The sequence below is a fragment of the Echinops telfairi genome, unplaced genomic scaffold (assembly GCF_000313985.2).
Source record: "Echinops telfairi isolate 266 unplaced genomic scaffold, ASM31398v2 ScPeMD7_7427;HRSCAF=8465, whole genome shotgun sequence".
In the NCBI taxonomy this organism is placed as follows: domain Eukaryota; kingdom Metazoa; phylum Chordata; class Mammalia; order Afrosoricida; family Tenrecidae; genus Echinops; species Echinops telfairi.
This window is the reverse complement of record NW_022111327.1, coordinates 10212242-10229220: the sequence shown is the minus strand read 5'-3', so window position 1 is coordinate 10229220 and position 16979 is coordinate 10212242. Positions and strand designations below refer to the sequence as shown.

Below are 16979 nucleotides of genomic sequence, written 5' to 3'. Positions count from 1 at the left end.
TGAAATGGACTCAATGCAGTGCGGTTCCAAGCATTCGAGGAATAATTTGCTTCCCAAATGTTGTAGCAGGCCTTGAAGCACAGTTCTGGTGGTGTCACTGGAATTCCCAAATTCAGATTTTACATACATGGATCACGCTTCAAACTTCCTGTTTCTGGACAGTGTGTGTTTGTATGCTTTGGGAAGAATAGAAGTGGGAAGAAGGAAAAATCCAAAAGGAAAAGTATTTAATTCAATGCTTATACTACATACACCGCATACATGTCCTTTTGTTCTTTTCCTGTTCAGATAAAGCTGCTTTTTCTGATCAGGTGGTTTCTGCTTGAGCATTGCTAATGCCCTTATGCATAAACAGGAGGTTAGCTTGAGGAGTGACGGTGGAAAAGGCTGCTTTTAGATGTGTGTCTGATATATGTGCAGTGTGTTTTATGAGCGGACGGGGGAGTTCTTTAGAGGCATATATTGTTCAGATTTATTTTTCTTAGTGTAGCTGCTTGTCTCCGGTTTCGTTTGTGAGTGCAACGACATGATTTAGTTGTTCCCCAGGCCTAGAGGATGATGTGCTCATGCAACACTCCCATTCCACTTGGTGGGCAGGGGAGATTGTCACTCAGTCCCAAGCACTCTGATTTCATGGCCTTTCCTTCAAGAAACCAGGGTCTGGGAATTCAATGATAAACCACACTCTCCTTTGTAGGTTTCCTGTACATTGGGCAAAACAATAGACACAAAAGACAGAGAATGACATTTATTGCATGCTAAGGAGGGCGTTGCACTTTATAACAAAATGAAAAGACATAAATAGAGAAGGCCAAGCAGGACAGTTAGCTAGGGGTGGAGACTCGTGGTTCCCAAGTTTAAGATGATCCTCCATTTTTCTCTACTCTGATATGGGGCATTTTTGAAAACACGCAGCACTTAGGCGACAATGTCTTTACACAGGTGTTTTACAGCTAGTGGTTGATTCTGGTATCCCCCAGAGGGTTCTTCTTTTACTCAGGCTGATGAAGACTGGGGAAGACTGGGGGGATTAGTTAAATGTGTGTGGCATAGTTTGCTGTAAAAACTCCCTCTGGAACTATTTTTGTCTCCCTTCTCTGAAGTTCCAGCGCTTTTACTGTCAATATCCATTATTTAGCACTTAGCATTCTCTTGTTGGTTACCTTTTTATGTCTATATCCTTGAAGGAAGGAGCCAAGTTTCATACCTCTTTGTTTTTCTAGGCTTGTCCATAATAGCAGCTCAATCAATGTTTGTTGATATTGGCCTCCCTAACCTTCTCCCACCCCCATCCTCTTTAAAGTAGAGCAGGCAGGGCATAGCTTTAAATGCAAACTCAGTTTAAACAAACTGAAGGGTTTTCAGGATAAAAACATGGAGGAAGTCTTGCGTGGCAGGACAGAAGGAACACCTAAGATGCTTGGATGACCCTGGTAAAGCAGAGGTACCCAGAGGCCTGCTGTTTGCCACAGGTTATGAAGTGATTCATGCTTGGCCTGGCTTTCCATTAAGTTCAGAGCTCTGCTACCTTTACTTCAGGCCAATTCAAATTTGAGGATGTGCAGTAAATCCTCTATTGGGATTTGAGGGACTGGCGGGGGTGGGGTGGTGGGGGGGCACTGTTAAAGAAGTTAAGTGTTTCACGGATTCCATTATATAAAACCGATGACCTAGTGGATTATGTGTTGGCTGTTAGCCACAAGGTCTGCAGTTCGAACTCACCAGCCTCTCCACGGGAGAAAGAGGACGCTTTCTGCTCTTGTAAAGATTTATAGCCTCAGAAACCCATAGTGGGGCAGTGGTACTCTACTCTGTAACGTCACTAGGGGTCAGAATGGACTCGTTTTTGAAAATTGTATGAATGTCCTGGTAGCTGTAGGGGAAGATTACTTAAAAGAATCTTTTGAGAACAACTTCCACGCTGGAGGCAGGCATACTACAAGCAGCTAGCAGACCTTCTTTGCTACTAGGATTTTGTTCTTTCCAGAATCATCTGCAATGACAAGGGGTGGCAAATGTCTCAACGGGCCTCTTTAGGGGCAGGATGAATCCCCAAACTTTGGCCCCAGATAAATGTGAAACTTTAAACCAAAAATATCCCCTCAACAATAGGTTAGCTTAATTAGTAAAGAATGTCTGCCTTGAGCTTTGCACTCTTTTAAAGAAATATCTCTACAGGATCAAAGTGAAAACAGCAGGTAGTAAATCTATGTTAAGAGCAGGGGAGGCCTCATTCTGAATAGGAGGTTGAGAATGCTTGCACAACCTGTGAAATGTAATCAATGCCCTGGCATTTTATACATAGAAATTGATGCATTGCTGTCTGTTTTGTGGGTATATTTTCAACTGCAATAAAATAGTTTCTAAAGTATAAAGAGTGATTTTCCCTGTATGCGATCACATAATTTTCAGAAACAAAGCATTTTATACATACCAAAAGATGTTTTTTGCTACATCTATGCAATGAGATACTGAGATGCAAAGAATGAAGTTTTAAAAATTTACCCTGATATGAAGGGCTTTTGAAGATATATGGCTGAATAAATAAATTCAAGGTGTATTGTCATGTATGATCCCATTTGTAAGGGTGGGAAGGTGTACACAAACAACTATGTATGTGTGTGTTTGTGATGTGTGTATATATGTGTATATGTATCGTATCTCTTCTGAAGGTTACAAACAGGCATAAAGGGAGGGTAAAAGTTCTTTGGAAAGAAGTGCTGGTGAAAAGGTATGTTCCCACTGTAATCCATTCAGTAGTTTGATTTTGTCATGTACACATTTTACTTTGTCCTTGGTAACAGCAATGCTAACTTTAATAACTATCATCTCACCACTCTGATTAGTAGTAGTCCTCCAGCATATATTATGAGTTGAAAGTACCTAACTCGAGGGCAGTGAGTTTGGAGTTGTCTTTGGATCCAACTCTCCTGGCCACCTCTCCAAAGAGAGACAAAGTATAATCTTCCTAGGTGTCTCTATGTCTTGACCACTCGAACGCCTCATGAAAAATCACCCCCAAATCTTCACCTTGTCCCAAAACGGAATCATACCCCAATCCCTGCTCCACAGTCCTGAGTTTGAGACTTTGAGCAGTCCTAGCACAGCAATCTGTGCACAGGAGCCTACTTGAGACGTTTGCCTGCAGGCTGTGGACCCACTGCTTTCATACACCCAATGTTATATTCTGAGATCTAGTTCGGTATGAGGCAGTGTCTCCTTTGAGCATTTTTCCTCTTACACACCTTGATCCATGGCCTCTCGGAAGGCTCCCAATTAGGTAGGCTTGAATTGGATGTCACTCTGCCCTGGGCTATCTATCTCTGCATTTTCAGGGCCTTTACATTAAGACATGCTTCCTACTTGTAGTGTTTGCAGGGAAATATGGATCTGGGAAGACTGGTGGTTTCCATGGTAAATGTTCTCTCATATTTGTTTTCTCAAGTCCACTTTGGAGATACACAGCATGATTTCCTCCTTCAGTACCAACACCACAATAGATTAAGGTCATGGCACCACTGCAAAACTATTTAAAAGAGAAATCTCCCCCATCCCGGCTAGAAAAGGGGGTAATTTATTATTCTAACTGCAGGGAGCCAACTTCATATGCATCTCCAAAATTATAGGAAGACATTGGCTGTTTAAAAACAAAAGCCACAGAATCTACACACCTTGGAGGTAAATGCTTAAAACAGATCACCGGACTATGATTCTCAAAGTCCTGTGAGTCCCGGCGGGGACACATACATCTGTGGAGTGCTTTGTGTTTTACGGAGTTTTAATGCATGTTTCATTTTATTTCCATCTCAATGCCATGAAGTTCATAGGGCATGTCTTTATTTACAGTTAGGAAAATTAAACGATTTAACGAAAGGTGAACACATAATAAGTGCCAGAGCCTGAGATGAATTTTTCCTGAGACTCCAAATTCCATTTTATTCTCTCCATTCCTATGCTGTTTCTTTGTGTTTTAATTTTCTGCCCTGTAAAATGGCAGATTTTCAGGGTCCCAAACTTGCTGTTCTCAATTCTCCGCGTTCTTAAACAGTACTTCCCTCCACCACCACCACCCCCCACGGCAGCCCAGAAAGGTGAACACTACATTGATACTTATTTTGTGGGACTCCCCTCCTCGCCTGGTTTATTAAGGGAGAAGAAAAGTTACTAGTCTAAGTGCTGGACAGGGCCAAAAAGGTGTACCTGAGTTGGCCGACACACTTTCAGGTGACTGAGAATCAAGCTTCTCATCTTTCTTGACCCAGCAGTAGCTGGGGGAGAACCAAGAAGGAGACAATAGCCTCTTGTTCAGTTTTATCAATTTGGAGGACGGGTGGGGTAAAGAAGGAGATTGATGGCTCTCGCAACCAATCGAGAGGGAAACCCGAGTCAAGCCTCGCCAACCTGCGGAAGCCAAAGAAAGGTGGGTAGGACTTACTCTCTCGGGCTCGCTCCGCCCCCAGCCAGCTCTCCCAGCCCGCCCAGGAGGCGGGCTTTCCGCGAGCCCCGCCCCCGCTGCCACCCGCGCAGCGCGTCACCTAGGGAAGGGGCGGGCAGAAGCCGGGGAGCATAGGGAGAATGGAGGGTGTTTCGCCGAATTGTGACCTGGGTGGGGAGGCCTATTGGTCATAGGAAGCAAGAGGGACAGGAAAACACGAAGGAGCGCGACTTCTTCCTGTAAGGGTTGCAAGCCCACTTGAGCAAAACGGCTTTTCAGCATTTCTCGGGGGTCGCTGCCTCCCGCTGGGGGGCGCCGAGCAGTCGTGGCTCTCCCGCCCACGCGCCTGCCCCCTGCTGGTGCTGTCGCTCATGATCACAGTCCGGCCGAGAACACTCAACTACCTCCCAGCCATCCCTTCCGTAGGCCCTGGGTACACCAGCAACCCGGTGGTGCCATGTTGGATGGGAGGGACGAAGCCTGACCCCCACTTTCGGCGCAGCTCCGGGACCCCGCCGGTTCAATTGTTCGAAATTACCCCGCCTACTGGCCCCGCCTCTCTACTGTGCCTCCCTCCCCCTCTGCCTAGGGTCTGGGCCAACTCCCGCCCTCCTTTCCCCGCCCTCTACTCCGCCTCCCACCCCAGACCACCCCCAGCCCCCCCTCTTCAGGGCGGTCCTAGCGGCTCACCGCAAGAAGAAAAGCCACCCCTTCGTCCCCCTCCCCTACCTCTCATCCTTTGCCCAGAAGCTGCCTTCAGCGCAGTCACGCCCCTTCCTTCTGAGGAGCTTTCAGGCTGCCCAAGCTGGTAGACCCCTTGAATTCCTCCTCCGTCCCCGTTTTCTTTCGCCTCCTCTTTTCCCACTTCTCTTCTCCTGTCCTCCCACCTCGAGTCTGTCTCGCCTCCGATCATCCGCTGCTCCACCCTCCGGCCCGGTATCCTGCCTGTCCACCGCCACAGAGGAGAGCCTGGCTGTAGTCTTGAGGAGAAGAGCCGTGGGGAGTTGGGGCTTGCCCCCCTGCCCATCCCTGGCCACTGGCCCGGGACCAAAGCCACCTGAGCAAGCCGAGAGAGCCATCACCTTGCCTTCATTGCTTCCAGGGGTAGGAAATGTGTGGTTACTTTTTGCGGGGTACTGGGACAGGGGTTCGCGGTGGCTTGAACTTGGTCATGCTCTCGGCGGCGGTGCCTAAGACGATCCTAAGGTGCGCGGAGGGATGCCCGGGCGTTCTACTTTCTTTGTAGTTGGCCACGAGTTTTCCAGGATATGCTGCAAGTTCACTTTATTAGCATGTGAGCTCCCTTTTCCGTCGTCCTAGTTCAACGAGGAGATGCTAGTGGGTACCACTACTCCATGGTCCTTTTTACTTCCTTGTCTCCTGGGGTCCTGGTGGGTAATTAGTCACAAGGAAACTCAAGACTCAAGGGAATCTGTAATCTACATTTAGCCCCTAAGGAATATCAGTTCCTATCTGGGGCGATTAGATGAATTTGCCCTGAGTGCTTGAGGTAGAGTGAGGGCCAACACTCCTTTCCCTGGGGTCAGGGCAAGATCCAAGTAGGGAGTGAAGTGAAATGCCCGAGGTCTTCAGAACTGGAGTAATCTACAGGGACTGTCCTCCGTTTGGTATGTGGGTGTGTGTGTGCTGGTGCTGGGTAGTTCCTTATCTGCTTTATAAGGTTTTAAAAAACTCATAACTAGTTTTTCGGGGTCAGGCAGGTGTCTTGAAAGTCCCAACAGCGGGAAGGACTTCATCACTAGGGTGTGCATGAAAATGAGAAGGAAGAGAGTGGGGGAAAGTGACTTTCTTTGTACATTGTAATTTGCCACTAATACTACATTAACGATTTGCAGCATGGGACGAGACATAATTAAATTTTGTGCGAAATAGCGTTTCCAGTAGATATTTTACAAAGAATTTCTGAGAACCTTGGGAGTGTTTTAAATTCAATTCCCCTGCAGGGGTGGAAGTTAGGAAGCAGTTTTAAAACTTTCGTTAGTTAAGCCTCTTCTCCTATTCGGAGAGGAAGATAATTAGTCACCAAAATCTTTAATGATGGAGGGCTAAGGGCATTTAAGACTCCACGAGTTAGGCTTTGTGAAAAGTTCTTTCTCAGGCCAGCTTTTGTGAAGCCTTCTCAGTTAGACCTCTGAGCACCCTCATTTAGTAGCTAAGAATAGTTTGAAATACCATTTGGGCCTAGGGATTCACCCATCTCTCACTTACCTTCAGTTGGGCAAGTAAGACATACTTACATACATATATTTTTTAAATGATGGTATTTATATATCTGTTACTGAAATTGTGTATTTGGGGGAACATATCTCCTTATTTTTTAAACATAATTTCTTTGGTTAATTTTAACGAGGGAAAAGACAGCAGAGGGAGAAGGAACATTGCAGGGTGACAATTTTAAAGGCTATCATGTTTCAGATCAGCCAGAGGGAAGAGCTGGCCCGACCCAACTACGTTTTATAACTGGCCTGGGACATTTTAATAGCCAGGTGGTTGTAGAGTAGCTGAATCTATTTACAGATGATAACTCAGGTTCCAACTATTCTGTATGGGTTTATCTGGTGTCATTTACAGACATTTTCTGATACTACATCATACTTCATTTTAAGATATTTCTTTCTTTGGAAAAGTTTGTGGCTCAATAAAATTGAAAGTGTCTGTTCTAGAGTATAGATATGGAGTAAAGTTCCGACCATATTTTCAAGTAGAGTAACGTCTCCATGAACGTTATAGATCGGTTTATCTACTTAAAAGACTTAAGAAAGGTGATTTTTAAAATTCATAGTGAACGGGACTTTGATTTGGAAATATCTCATTTCTGGTTTCATGAGTAAGCCATGTTAGATTAGTGCATAAGCAAGGAATTTTGTCCAATGGCATTTTCTGAAATCTTGTGGAGAACAAAGCAGACTCTAGAATGCTTTGAGCACAGTCTGATCAGAAGGCAGAGGGATGGGTGCTATGACTTTGAGGTTCCACTGAGTGCCAGACTTCTAAGTGGGTGCACCTGCTTCTGTGTCTCTCAGAAGAGCCCATTCCCAGGGCTTGTGCCTCATTTAAAAGGGTGTCTTTGTAATTAAGGAGACTCCCCATCCCTCAAACTTCCTTTGATTTGACTTTTTTAAGCCCCCCCCCCAATTTGGAGGCAAGAGGAATTTCCCACACTTTTCTATTCTCACCTTTAGATTTTTTTTTTCATTTCTCCCCTCAAAAACAACAGCAACGGTACCTGAAATGCTAAGGATAGGTAGAAGTTATTGATTTTGCTTGCAGGGAGTGGAAAGCAATGTGAAAAAGTGGAGGGAATGATCCTGCTTGGGAAATGCTTGTGGCCAGGTAGTCTCATCCGTGGAGACTGAGAATTTGGAATGCCTGAAAAGAGTCCACTCTTAAGGGACTATCTGGATAAATTGTCCTTTGCACCCATTAAAGCTCAGCTTAAACCCACTGAAAGGGGTGGAGAGAGGTGTGTGTGGTCATGACTGAGCCTTTTGGGATAGTAAATGGGTAAATGTTCCCAAATCTCCTCTTACATCACCTCTTTCCTTCATGGATTCAGTGGGTTTGGAGATCTGCTTGACAAGTTAATTAGCTGAGGACTAAACCAATTTGTTTCGAAATGTGCTCCATTGATTTCCTGTCTTCAAGAATGTTTTTGTTGGTGTTTTACAATGATGTGTTGTCTGCAGTGTTACTTACTTCTTGGTGCCTTGCAGCCTTTTGTGGACTTTGGTCCAAAATCTAGAATCCCACCCCCAAGTCAAAGGTTAAAATCAGGGCTCAGGGAACGAAGACCAGGATTAAACAGGACAGCTCTACTGTTTTCCTCTCCTCTGTGGTGGGCTTCTGACCTCTTTTCACCTAGAGAAAGGAGGGAAGTCAGCCCTCCACACACAACAGACACAATCTAAAGTTTTTCAAAAAAGGAAAAAAAATTGGAGGTCATTTGCTTTATAAAAGAATCCACAACAGGTTTCTTTGAAGGGGATAAAAAGTACCTTTTCATATAGTGTCTTTAACCTATGACGTGATATATAAAATTTCAATTTAACCTAAGCGTTCTGGGGAACACATTTATTGCAAAAAGAAAGGCATTCGAATTTTGTTATAACGAATCTTACATGGGTTAAGTGAGGTCATTAATTGGCCTTTGAAATCTCTTTGTTATATGGGATGGAGTTAATTGTCTATTTTAATTGTCTATTATAGCACTTATAATAATGCTAGTAATATTAGCCTCTGACTAAAATCACTTGGGGAGGGGGCAAAATGGAGTCAACGTTGGGTCTAAAACGTAACAGTCATTTGGCCAGTAGGCTCAGTAAGAGAGACTGTTCTAAATTCTTAACAGTTGAAAGGCAGCAGTTGCCATTATTTACTAGAAATACTTTTCTGTAACTTTGGGTTGGGTTGCTATGAGACGGAGTTAACTCAGTCAGTGGCAGTGAGTTTTGTTTGATTTTGGTTAGGTTTGTCACATACACTGATTGATGGAAGCACAATTTGTATTTATATGAGGTAGATAGTCCTAATCTTAGACTTCTGCAAAATCGATAAAGTCTGATTTATTTCCAGAAATTGATAGTAGCCACTGTACTGCTAAGCACAAAGGTAAGTGGTTCAAACCCTCAAGCTGTTTCACAGGAGAAAAGATTTAAAGTGTCAGAAACCCAAAGGGGCTGTTCTGCCCTAGCATATCGCATCGCCATGGATTGGGATTGGCTCAATGATGGCAATGAGTTTGGTTTGTTTAGGATGAGGATATATAAATATAAACACTATATTTTATATTTTCGCAATATGTTAACTTAATTTTTTTAGAAAGACCCTTTCCAAAGCATCATCCCAAACCCTATTATTCGAAATTAACCATTTTCCCTGCTTTCTTTTATATCATTGCACCTATACATGCTTAAGGAGCCCTGTGGGTTATACATTAGGCTGCTCATATCGAAGTTAGTACTTCAAAACCAGCAGCCACTCCATATTCTTGCAAACAGTTACCACTGTCTCAGAAACCCACAGGGACCAGTCTATCCTGTCTTATAGGCTCACTACCAGTTGTAGTCAATGGCTGTGAATTTGGTTTCTGGAACTTTCATAACTTTTGTGTAGTTATGAGGTCCATACAGTGCTGCTTTTAAATAAAATTCAAAACCCAACCAAACCAGAAAAACCTCACTGCAATTGAGTTGATTCTGACTCAGCGTCCCTGTAGAACAGGGTAGGACTGTCCTTGTGGGTTTCTGAGACTAACACTTTAGAGGAGTAGAAAGCCTCATTTTCTCCCATGGAGCTGCTGGTGGTTTGAAACTGCTGACCTTGTGGTTAGGAGCCCAATGCATAACCCACTACACCCCCAGGCCCCTGAGAAAACTTATCTTTGTAAACCAGGGCCGGGGGCCGGGGGAGTGGAGTCAAGACCTGACTAAGGACACTGAAGGAAACATACTTGTTCCTTGAATGCCAGAATTGACTAAAATAGTTCACATGTCCTTCCCAACACTTTCTGTGATGTGAGGATTATTTGTATTTCTCGGGTGGCTGTACTGTCTACTCCTTTAGCCTCCTGTTTCGCCAAACGAGCACACTAAGGTCTACTGGTCACTGAGTCTAAGTCATTGCTGGTGATCCCTAAATCACCATCCCCATATCCTATCGAGAGAATATACAGATTTGCGTAGTCTCGTGAACTCTCTAGAATGAGGAAAGAAAAGCAGGAAACCACACTTAGGTTTGTTTTGTGGCTCTGAAATATAACGGATGTGTTTAAATTAGGCTACAAAATAGCAAAGAAAATAAAAGGGTTATACAATAAAATAAAAGACATGTAGGTGCAGAAAAATGACTCAAATTTAATAAGTTCGTCATTACAAGCCTTTACCACATAGTAAAAGTTTAGTCACTTTGAAATCTCCAGTTTTTGTTGGACCTATTTCTGCAAGCAAATGGCTTATCATAATTGGAATTAGATTAAATTACTCTAACCAGCATAGGAAATCAAGTATGGTTTGAAGTACTGACAAAATATCAAGGACAGGAATATTTTTTTTATGTCATACATGCTGATGGGGAAAATAGATATATTTGCTAGTGTTCCTTAAGATGGTTCTAGAAAAATCCACTTTCCCTCCTGATAGCTGACCATTCGTAAAGACACTTTTCACCATTCCCTCACCTCCATGAAATAACATCAGCCTGGGTGCATTGAACCCCTCTCTGACTTGCTATGTGACCAAGGGTAAATGAATTAGCGAATCTGCTCTTCAGTTACTCTTCTGGGAAGCCAGGGAATTAATACTTCACAGAGTTATTTGGGCATGCTTCATATTAGGCACATGCTTTGAGGTCATTGGATGAAAGGTGTTTGTATGGTGGCAGAATTATTATAGGGACCTGAACAGGTGTTCACTTTTAATGAGCTTAACATAACATGCCCGTTGGTGATCCATTGCCTTAGTGACTAATTAAGATTGTCCGAATATTCATAGTATTGCCTCCCAGATGTTAAAAAATTAAATATTTTCTAACCATGTGGTAAATTGGAGTGCCATGATGATGATAAATAGCTCTCAAAAAAGACATTAGTTGGAACGTGACATAAAGATCAATGAGTTTTTGAAAGCGCCTCCAAAAGATTAAAAAGAGTAAAAGTAGGTTTCCGTGTGCCTCTGTGTGGATGTGTCTGTGTTTTAAGGGAGAAAGTTCTGAGTACTATTTGCTTGTGACATATACTGATGATAACCAGTAACTGAAACCTAACCATCGCAGTGTGCTTTATACACAGCTGGTTTTTATTAATGATGGAATATTTATGCTTGCTGTACAATTCGTGGCTCATTTCCATATGTATGTCAGAACTTAAATACCCTCCAAAGCAACATTAAGATAACATTAAATATAAATCTGGCCTAGCTAGAAATGTTGGATTTGGGGGGTCCTTCTTACGTGTATTGGTGTTGCTTCAGATTGCCATAACTTGTCCAATCCCTCAATCTGAGGCATTGATGCTAAGCTTTTTCTTTCTTTTTTCATGTACACCATAACAAACTTCCCATTTTGATCCTTTTGATATGGACAAATGATCTGCCATAAGCATTTTGCCCCCCTCTCTTCATAATGCAGATGAAACTGATGTATGTATTTTTTAAGAGCATATTTTCCCTGCACATGCTTCTCATTAGCTGAGAGGCCTGGACTCAATCAGTAAAGCAGCAGAGAAACCACAGAATTGAAAGGAGAATGACGGTGGTGCATACTTGGAATATTTGTGGGAAGGGGATTGCTGACATCAGAAAATGTAGTGGCCTGAGTGTTAACAGCATTGAGGAGAAATAGGCTTTCTGTGCATTGAGAATTATTTTTAAGGGGATTAAAAATATGTGGGCCAGGTTTGCCATCCTTTTATGAAGTTACCCTGGAAATGTTGATAGAGGTTGTTATAGAATGGTGCAATTAAAGCCTCCCCTATTAGGAAGCTAATTAGTGCATCACTTAACCATTTATGATTATTTTCAACAGTGGTAGATTTGCATTGAATTGATGACTCCCCCCCCCCATGTAATAGAGAATGAAGGTAAAAAACAAATCAACAACACACAGATGGGGGCAATGATTTCCATGGCCTATTTTGAAGAAATCTAATTTCCTCTTTCTGGCAATAGGTTTTCAGCTTAGATTTTTGTTGCACTCTGTTTATATACAGTGACCACATTTTAGTTTAGTAGCCAGTTTTTCTTTCAGGATCATGGGCTGTAAACCAAAACTTATTCATTTGAGTTTCATATATGAATTATGAATTGGAGAAATAGAGTGAATCGCCCCAATCCCTTTTGATTAAGGTAATATTGGATTCTGCCTACCCCCCCAACACATCTCTTTTCTTTTACAAGTAGTTTTATATTTAGAGAGTGTATGTTTTTGTCTGGGGGAGGGTTTTTTTTTAAGCAAACAATTTTTGGAACTAAGAAAATTTTCATGACCCTCTTCACCTCCCCAAGAACACTTTGTCTGCCTCAGGCTGTCCGTGGAGGTTCTGTTAGGGGCATGTGATGAATTTTTCGGACCTGCTGTTTTTTTGTGAGGAGGTTAAGCGGGGCTCCCTTGGCAACCTGCAGGAGAGTGGTTCTGGTAGAAATGGGAGGGCAGGGTTCCTAATGTGTTGTTTCTAATGTATGCACGTCTTTTTTATGGGGGGGGAGTACTTGCTCTTTCGGTTTGGGAACCAATTACAATAGAATAAATGTGCTGTAGCTAAATATGGACGATAGGTCTAGGGTGGTCCTCCTGCAAGAGGAAGATGGGATTCTCTGCTCCTATAAAGATTTACAAAGCTGCAGACATTACTATCACACCCAGCATCATTAATCGGTCTGAAATGACTCGATAGTGTAGGAAATTTTTTTTTGCAGGGGGAGGGTAGTGCCTCGAATGAACCTGCATAATACAGTCATTCAATCCCTCGATTATCAAGTAAAAGGTGAGCAATTTGGAACTCTCTAGCCCCTCCATGGGATAAAGATGTAGTAGTCTGCTTCGATAAAGGAAATTCTGGGACGGTAGCTCTGCTCTGTCCTGTAGGGTCACTAGGTCACTTGACTAGGCTCAAGGACAAGGGATTTGGTGTGAATAGATAGGCCTCCCCTTCATCCCCATAACTTGTGGAGTACAACCACATATATTTACATATATTTTCTAATGCTTATTTTGGCATATGCTCACCTTGATTTCTGAGAGCGGGAATGTTGGCTGGGTTGTAAAATTTGTGGATTAACGGATTTCACTGTAGCCCTTCCTGGGAAGGCAGGGTCTAACTTCAATTTTGCAATGGCAACTCAGTCAAGACAGGTTCCTGGGGCTTGCAAGTCAGCAGGAGAAGGAGGGGCTGTCTTCTGCCTTTGGGGAGTGACTCAGGCCCTTTGGTATGAAGCTATGAACTGTTGGCTCCTGTCCATGCACCTGCTGGATGCCCCACACCTGCAGGCAGCACCTGAGCCCCACTCAGACACAGAAACCAGACTGAAGGTAGATGGAGTTCCCTTCAAAACGGGTGCAGCAAAACAGGGAGCTCCAAATTATGTTAGTAGAACTTTGCTGGGAATTCCATTTCACCGTTCCAAGGTTGATATGGGGATGCCTCTGAGATATGTTCTCCTAGGTGCAGGGCCCTCACTTGCTCAAGATACTCAGGGAGTACTGAGTTTCTCTGCTGAACTAGCCTCCAAAGAACGGAGGAGTCAGATCTATCGAGAATAACATGGAGCAGAAAGTCCTAAGGACTGGGTTCTGATCCAGGCCCTGCCACTGAACTACAGTGAAATCTTGGACAAATCAGCTATCCGTTCTGGACTTGAGCTTCTCTGGTTGTAAAATGGGACTAATCACATCTGCCTTTATCTCCTCACAGCCCTGCTAACAAGGAAAACAGAGATTACAGAAGTGAAAGAGCTTTTGTCTACTTAGAGAAAGGCTGGGAAAGCAAAGGTAATATTGTTATTATTATTGTTACTGCAATTGCACATCTCCATTACTATTTATTTTCTGCTGTTGCCTCTGTGCAGAGTTTGCGAAGTAGCTATACAGGGTCGAACTGCCCCTGTGAGTTTCTGAGACTGTAACTCTTTAAAAGGAGTGACTGGTGGTTTCAAACTGCCGACTTTGCTGTTAGCAGCCCAATACATAACCACTACACCACCAGGGCTCATTAGGTGTTGGTGTATAGACAATGAAAAATCATGCACCTCACCCTATAAGAGCCAGAAAGTTCCATTCCTGGTTCTACCCATTGATATTGATTTCGGTATAGACACTTAAAAACTTAGAAGGCAAGAATTGAATCTTGTTCTGTATTTCCGTTAAGCATTGTCAGCCCAAGGTGTAAATTGATGATGCATAGATAGAGAAGCTATGGGGTAAATAAAGGAATGTCTCTCTCACTTCCCCACTTGCCAAGCGCTTGACTCTTGAATTATCACTTTTTTTCAGGGATTCATTCTTTGTTTCAATTTTGGTTCTGTTTAATTCTTACTGTGTATGACCCAGCACAGGCCCAAGGCCTTAGCTTTGCTAAACTAAAACCAAACCAGTTGACATCAAGTTGATTCCGTCTCATGGCAATTCCATGTGTTGCTGAGTAGAATTGTGCTCCATAGTTTTCAAAGTTGTTAGGTTTTGGATGCAGATTGCCTGGTCTTTCTTCCCAGGCACCTCTAGGTAGATTCAAATGGTTTGGGTTTGTAGTTGAGCACATAACCCTTTATCACATGGGAATTCCATCTGTCTGATATCCATATGGTTCCCAAATATATAGCTCAATCTGTCGTTGAATTCTTCCTTTTCCTCTTCTCAGAGATCAGGTTAGTCACCAAATCACAGGCCTCCTACTAAGCTCACAGATCTTTTTTTTTCTGGGGAGCGTTCTAAGCTGTCCCAAAGAGTATTTTTATTTGGTTTTGATTTTGGTTCTTGTTAGCGGTCTCTGCATTACCAGAGATATCCGCTGACAGCTCTATTTTCCTGTTGGATTGTAGCTACATTTTTGCCTCCTCTCCTTGACTAGAGACTGTACTCTGTTCGTTTATCTTTTTAATTTCCACCCCAATGCCCAGCACAGTGACTCAGGGTATGTGCTCAATAATGTGTGGGGGCAGTATGGTATGGTAAGTACTACAGTTGGCCTGTGTCCAAAGTCCAGTAGGAACAGCGAGAAGGGACAATTAATTTTCCATACTGAGCAGTGGGTGGGGGAAGAGTTGAAGAGTGATTAAGGAAAAAGTGAAAGCCACCTTCTTCTGTGAGTTCTGGATAAGAAGCAAGAGAAGAACTGCCCATTTTGCATGCTCTTGATACGCTAGAAGACACCTCTGGACTGTTGGTTCCCCTGTGGTGGGGGCGGGGGGAGCCAGCCCCTCAAAGCCCCTTCCTGTGATTTATATGCCTATTGTGCAGCACCTTCCTGTGACGTGTGTGGTTACCTGTAAGCACGCACCCTAAGTATATATGGGCCTTGGCCAGAAATAAAAAGAGACTCTCTCCTGCCCTCTCTGCCCTCACTGTGCACAGACCTGGCTGGTGAAATCATGGCCGTCCCGGAGATGAGCATGCTATCGTGAAATGTGTCTGCCTCCTTCATTTTACTCTCTCACTGATCTCTATTATTCTCTATGACTTTACTATGATCTTTATATTTTAACCATATACTTGTGCTTACTGGACCCATGATAGTGTGAGGGGCTGGCTTCCCCCACACCCCTGTCCCCCTGTCTTAGGACAGGATGACTTTATGGTCATGTCGCACATAAACATTTGTCTATAAGCCATTGACCATTTAAGACAGGTGTCACTTAGACATATAATATTAAGTGTGCCACCTTAACTGTAGCTGAAAATGGAGATGGGCACACAGATGCGTTGGTTAAGGATATTTAGTTCTATGCAGCGCAATGTCCTTTACAATATATTGAAGACCGGTATTTGAAAACTAGCAAATTTTGTTAGCAACCAGAAAGTAGCAGGCTGGGTCACTAGAACTGAATGTCTTGAAGCTGACTGTCAGATTTTTCCAAGGGCAAAAATGAAACATGATATAAGCCATTACAGCCATGAACCTGTTCTCACCCACCTGATGCATTTACTAATTAGCTTCTTGGCCTGGTGGCAATTTGGGACAAGTGCATGCAAGCTGGATTCATGGGGGAGCCCACATTTCGCTCTTCCATTTCACAAGCCACTAGGATACCACACTGCTTCTCTTGGCTTCTTTTCCTCCCAGGAGCCCTGTTCTGTGCCCTGGTCAAGAAATGGGAGCAAGAGAACTTTTCATTAAATGAGAGAGAGAGAGAGGTTTCATGATACTTTAGTGTTTCACTAGTTGTATTTTTTTAGTGGGCTTGTCTAACAAACATCCATAACCCATGACCCATTCTTTTCACTTTGGGGATTCTGCCAGTAGAAAAAAAATCCAAAATATTGAAAAAGACTAAATCACTAAGATGTTTTCATAACATTATTTAGACTAGCCCACAATTGGAAGTGCTCTTAATCTCTTAATAATTGGAAAATGGCTAAGTGTATCTTGATACACTTATTTTAAAAACTATTACACAGCCATTATGTTTATTATGAGGTCAGTATAAGCCATGTGGAAAAAGTGTTCATGTTAAGTGAAACATAGGGTCCAAAATAATATGTATATTGCTATTTTATTATCTTGTAAACATTCAGATGCACATAGGAAAAACAAACTAGAGAAATTCTGATGCCAATAATATTTGGGTTGAGGTGGTGAGGTGCATGGATGCTTTTTCCCTTTATTATAAATACCGGTGTGTTTTTTTTATATAGTACTTATAAATTAAAGCATAAATGCAAATAAAAGTAAGTGATATGCTGTTGGAAGCAGGCTATTAGTTTGCCTGGGAGGTTATACATATATATATATATATTTTTTTTAACATTTTATTAGGGGCTCATACAACTGTTATCCCAATCCATACACACATCAATTGTGTAAAGCGCATTTGTACAT

At 42.8% G+C, this 16979-nt stretch overlaps 1 protein-coding gene across 2 annotated transcripts in view; it reads left to right on the top strand.

Moving 5' to 3' along the window:
• Nucleotides 1-5186: 5186 nt before the first annotated feature.
• Nucleotides 5187-16979, top strand: part of AMOT (angiomotin) — a 64312-nt gene continuing 52519 nt past the window's right edge. For both annotated transcript variants that reach the window (XM_045298565.1, XM_045298564.1), the window contains exons 1-2: nt 5187-5539; nt 13860-13936. The gene's annotated coding sequence lies outside the window, so the exon portion shown is untranslated. The remainder of the gene's footprint in view (nt 5540-13859; nt 13937-16979) is intronic.